A 6,215-nucleotide genomic window follows, 5' to 3' on the forward strand; every position below is an offset into this window, starting at 1 on the left:
GAGTGAATAAGGAAACCTAAATAATCTTGGAGCCAAAATATACCTTGCTTCATTTCACTTGTGCATGATGGGTATTTTGTACTAGCAATGAGAAAGAAACTATGAGCAGCCACCAGCAGCCTTTTCCCAAGAACAAGGATAGAGGCTTGCTCTTCATCAGAGCTGCCAAGCACAGTCACCTGTGCAATGTGCAGGCATGTGGACTGTCCTTCTGTACTGCTCTCTCCTCCACTTTCCCAGCACCTCATCCAGACCTGCTTGTTAAGGAAGAAACCTAACCTTCCCTCATTCTGTCTGCTCCCTGACAGCTGGCACTCTGGACACGGCCTGCTCCAGAACTTCTACACATTTAATGGCTGATTTTACATGGGAGATGTGGAAGACCTTGCCATGGTCCAGACAGTGCTGTTTTTGCACTTCCTAGCAGCTTCCCTCAGCCAACAGATAGGCCCAAAGACGCCCTCTGAATATTTACTGCAACCATGAACACACAGTGGAATTCGCTCTCCACCCACCTGATGATACTTTTCAGATTTCCCTCCAGGAAGAAGACTTTGGCTATGTGAAGTTCACGGAGAGATTTCAGCTGTCCTAAGTGAGACAAGTACATGTGGGAATACAACTTGTTTAAAAAGACTGAAGGAAACACTTCGGGACTCAAGTTGCTGAAATGAAATGTGTGAAGATTTGTCATCTTCTTGAGCAGAGGAACAACGACTTTCATGCTTTCCCGATCCCAGTCACTATGCACAGTCAGCTCATGGATAGAGTCCAGTTGCACAGCTTCCAGAAGCTTCAGTATTGTGAAGACAGAACTGGCCTGGATTGACACCTTCTCGCAGCACAGGTGTATTGAAGCTTTTCTCTTCATAGCCCAGTTCAAGAGGCAGAATAGTAGTTGATCATGAGTGCCATAAAGTAGACTCCTGGCTTCCAAACAAAGGTGTGCAACTATTCTCAGTGTTGGCTTTGTTTCACATAATCCAGGCTTGCCTGTTTCCTTGTTTCTGTCATCTGGTGAGTAGGTTGCTATCATGCCTCTGACCCCTCCAGTCCAGAAATCCTCATGTCCGTCCCTCCAGTCCAGCACCTGCAATTTCCACCTGCTCTGGGAGAGAAAGAAAACAGCTTCAGGATTGAAATAAAGCTCCAAATTCCTAATGGTCCTTCTCTTCCAATTTCTGGATATCAGCTGCCACCTCCATTTCTTACATTCTCTTTTTACCTTCAGGACCTTTGTCCAAAGCTAGTGCTACTTCCCCTCCCTTCCCCTGTAAGATTCTGGAAGTTCCTTCTGAGTTCACTGCATCTTGCACATGCAGCTTTCTCGTGAAGAAGCCCATGTCTAGGTGGTGTTCAGCAAATACCAAGATCTCTGAGATCCTCCTTGACAATAGGAGCCACAAACACTGCTTTTTATACTTGGATGGCAATTGCCTCTTTTCTGGATTCCCAGGAACCTCCTAGTATGTGTACATCACACTCACCTGTGGTGAACCTTCCGGGACAGCTGTATATCAATCCCATCCAGTAGGGCTTGCAAAGTGTGTATCTTTCTGGGTTGGGGCATGATTTGCCCAAACAGAGGGTGCGTGGTTTTTGGGTTCTTCATATCAATCAGTGACTTTAAAGGGAGACAGGAGAATGGCCAGGACTGCACCATCACCTTCAGGACCTCATTGTGCTCCCTCATGAAGGCATCCATGAAAATGTCAAGGAAGATCTGGTTGGGCAGGTTGTGGAGAGCAGTGCTGGAATCACTCCCACTCTGCAGCAGGTTCTGCTTGGACAGCTCATACAGACTTGGAGGGTTCTGCATGATCATCCTGAGAAATCTACAAGGAGAAGGACACTGAGTGACATTCAGGAAGAGGCATCCGTTAATGCCAAGCTCAGAGAGCACTTCGAACCCATGAAGTCCACCTCAGGCCAAGCTTCCCATTCTACTTCTGGGGAAGCCTTCTCAGTTTATCTCAGTTTTTTTTTTTTTTTTTTGAATCTGGGTATCTACAAACCATAATTCTACCCCTTTTCATACCAGAAATTTTCTACCATATTGATTTTTAAATAGTAGAATTTGAATTCCAGTCCCTCTAAAAATTGGCCTCAAAGTTTTGTAAGATTTCAGTCCCTTCTTGTTTTGTAACCTTCTGATCATTTTTCCAGTTCCCTAGAATAGCAATGGAACTATCTTTTCGTCCAAACCACTTACCATCTGCATTCTATCCATGAAGCCAGCCAGTAGATATTAAGGGAAGTATGTACAATGGGTCCTGTTACTTTCATTTAACAGAAGTTTAATAAACACTTATAAAGGATTATTTTTTGTGGCAGAACTGGGGATTGAACTCAGGCCCTTGCGCTTGCCAGGTAAGCACTTATTTCACTGAGCCATCTCCCCGGCCCCTATAAGCACTTCTAAAGCCATGTAACATTGTCATAGAGATGTGGAGGTTCAGTATGGAAGATGCCAACTCTGGTGTGCATTGTTGGAACTCTTCCATTTTTTTATTTTTATTTTTATTTTTAAATTTTTTTTGGAGTAATCATTACAAGTGGTTTAATAATGGGCTTTCAGAAGCAAAGTGGAGGTGAGTCAAACCTCTGCTTATCCTTTAGTACTGACTTTTTCTGTTTCTTTTCTTTTCTTTTCTTTTCTTTTCTTTTCTTTTCTTTTCTTTTCTTTTCTTTTTTTTTTATACCAGGATCGAATTCAGGGCCTCACACTTCCCAAGCAGGTACTGAGTCACTGAGCTACATCCCCCGTCCATTGCTGACTTTCAAATTTTCTAAATGCACCAAACCACAGCAATCTCAGCAGTGGTGGCAACAGTAGGAACGGTTCTGTCGTGTCTATTTTCTGTATGTATTCTGTGGCTGACTGGAAGGTTCTGGTGTCACATTGAGAAGGCTCTGGAAGGTGGTACATCTATTGCCCCGGGTCGGTCAGATTCAAGCTGGAGCCAAACATCTTCACTAGCTGTTCTTCATAGTGTGAGATGTTTCTCTTCATAATGTCCATGCACAGCCCCAAAAGCCTCTCAAATGCTTGAACATCCATAACTAAGCAGGTGACATTTCCAACTGCATAAGCCAAAGCAGCTCTAGGTTTGTGGGTGATGAGTGCCAGCTCTCCAAAGTACTGCTCCTTGTGGCAGCGGGCAATCTCAACCTCCTGGCTCCCAGCATCCTTGTTTGTTTTAGTCTTGCTCCTAATCATAATGCGTACTTCACCAGACTCGATGATGTAAAAGCTGTTAGCTTTTTCACCCTGAGTGATTATACGGTCTCCATCCTTATAGTTCTTTTCTCCTATCACATCAACAATCTTCAGTCGTTCTGATACCTCTAATGACTTAAGGAGTGGCACAGACTCAATAAGTGATTCAAACGTCTTCCTCTTTCTTGCATTGTTTTTCACTATGATTCTTCTAAAAATCACCCGGTCCAATCCCCACAGGGAGCCTTCATAAGTGGCGACAAGGGTAGCAGCCCTCGGAGTATATTATGCATCAAAGCTAGTTCTCCAAAACTGCCACGGTTGTCATATTGGCCAACAGAACGCATTTGGTTGTCTTTTGTTACTAAAATGTCATAGGTTCCCCATTCTATGACATAAAAGTTGTCTCCGTCATCTCCTTGGTCAATGACATGCTCATCTACTTTGACTGTTCTTGCAAACACGGCATCGAGAACTTTAGAAAGCTGTTCCCGATAAAGATTTTTGAAGAGAAGAATATCTTTGCAAGCTCCCTGAAGTCTGCATCGCTGTTCATCAGTTTTAGGATGAATTACCCGTGGATCAGTATCTTCTTCCTCCTCATCAGGATTATAAGCTTCTGCACATACTGATGCAGCAGCGGCATGTCATTGACCAAGGAGATGACGGAGACAACTTTTATGTCATAGAACGGGAACCTATGACATTTTAGTAACAAAAGATAACCAGATGTGTTCTGTTGGTCACTATGACAACCCAATGCGAAATAACGCACCGCGAACCCCACGAGGTCCAGCGGCTGCCGCCGCAGCACCTCCACCTTGTAGCCCTGAAGAAGCTCCGTGAGCCCAGGCGGGATCTGGAGGTGGCTCATGCCGCCAGAGATAAGGGGAAGGCACCGCGGCCTCTTCCTCCTTACGCTGCTCGTCCTATGCGGTTCGTTCCGGGCCGAGCCACCCTAAACTCTCATGGCCAGGCTCCACTTTTTTTAAACTTACACTTCTATGATTGTTTGCAAGAAAGAAAACACATGAATCCAGTCTCCACTTTTAAAATGCTTCAGGCCTGAACACAACAGGACACATCTATCATTCCTGTGCCCCTGGAAGTCAAGGCAGAGCCTTCCAAGTTCAAGCACAGGGTGAACAATTTAGTGACTTACCAAGAATGCCTTGAACTAATTTTTTTTTAAATTAAATAAATAAAAGGTGTGGGAATGCAGATCAGTTCTAAGACCTTGGCTCAGATCTTAGTTCCACAAAAATGGACAGTAGCCAATATACCTAGGTGCAGTGGTACAGGCCTGCTAAGGCAGTGTGCAGGCAGAGGCAGGAGGATGCCCTCCTTGTCTAGCCTACATAGTGAGTTCAAAGCCGGCCTAAATACCGAATCATTTTTGATTGTATAACGAAGGTGGTATTTGATGCACAGTATTTCTTCTTGCCCTTTGTAATTCCTCATAGGTTTATCTTTTTACCAAATTTGCATACTAATGTGGTAATCTGAACAAATAATTTGAAGACAACCTTATCCAATATAGCAACAACTGTCAAATTTATGGGGGGTTGTCGGTGAAATTCTGCATCTTTTCTTTCTTTTTTTTTCCCCTTTCTTCCTTTTTTGTATTCTCTTTCAGGAAGGGCTAGTTTAAAGTTTGTTCACTTAAAGTTTTGATAATTTTACCTAATGATTCTCTAAAATTGCCATATATATACACACACACACGCACGCACACACACAATGAGGGCATCCTCCTCCCTCTGCCTGCACCACACTGGCTTAGCAGGCCTATACCACTGCACCTAGGTATATTGGCTACTGTCCATTTTTGTGGAACTAAGATCTGAGCCAAGGTCTTTGAACTGATTTACATTCCTACATCTTTTATCTATTTAATTAAAAAAAATAGTCGAAACACTATATATATATATATATATATATATATATATTCAATTCACTTTTGTTTACCAGTATTCTACAATCATCAATACTAAATTTTAATTTCTCTTTATGAAATGCCATAATATGTCAAAATTTTTCAAACATTAATTGCCTTAAGTATTTGCATTTTATATATAAATGACCCAAATCATTTTACCAAAAATTTTGCATAGCAGAGCTAGGGAGATAGATCAGCAAAATAAATGCTTGCCTGGTGAGTACTAAGTTCTGAGTGCCACACACACACGCACACAAAATTTGCATAGTAAAATTATGATTTATTCTAGGATATTTTTAATAATGTGTACATTCTTACTTTCTTCCCCATTTTTAAATTTTTTTTTTTCAAATCTTTCATGAATTCTTTAAGTTATATAAAGTGACATTATATCTGACAATCTCTTTCTCTTACGATATGTATTTTAATTTTTAATAATTATTAAATAACCTCCCTTCACCAAAAATCCCTTTGTTTTCCATAATATATTTATATATAGCTTTAAATAATCTTTAATGTATTTTTAATTTATTTTGGGGTATGAAACAATTACATATCTTTTTTATTGAGAAACAAATATAAATGAGACAGTTTCAAAACTAATTAATAGGACAGTTTCAATAATTAATACATTGTACATTGTTATCTTCTTAGTGGTTATCCACAGTACAAGAAGCAGACAGGATATCCTGTCTAAACACTATTAATACAAATCTTTCCTCTCATTGAATTAAGTGAAAGTAGGTGAATATCTATCCTAACTATTTTGTATATACGAATACAAAATGGTCCGTCCTTTGTATCCCCTTTTTTGTTTAGTTCTGTCAGAGGTGGGTATTCTATTGGCATCTAAATACTATAAGTGCTTGAATACAGCAAAACAATCTAACACTGTCCAGCAGTCCATAATAAATATCTTAACTTTGTGATTAAAAACTGATTATAATTCCAAAAAAAGATGCTAGTTTTATTTAAAGTCCCAGAATAAGATGTTAAACTTCCAGAAATTAAAAAAAAACATTCATGAGATATTCTCTGAAAAACCAAATAAAAAAC

The 6,215-nt window shown here is 40.6% G+C and overlaps 1 pseudogene; it reads right to left on the minus strand.

Moving 5' to 3' along the window:
• Nucleotides 1-2,929: 2,929 nt before the first annotated feature.
• Nucleotides 2,930-4,134, minus strand: LOC101575053 (annotated as a pseudogene).
• Nucleotides 4,135-6,215: the final 2,081 nt, after the last annotated feature.

This window comes from Octodon degus, unplaced genomic scaffold (assembly GCF_000260255.1).
Source record: "Octodon degus isolate 3935 unplaced genomic scaffold, OctDeg1.0 scaffold00482, whole genome shotgun sequence".
NCBI lineage: Eukaryota > Metazoa > Chordata > Mammalia > Rodentia > Octodontidae > Octodon > Octodon degus.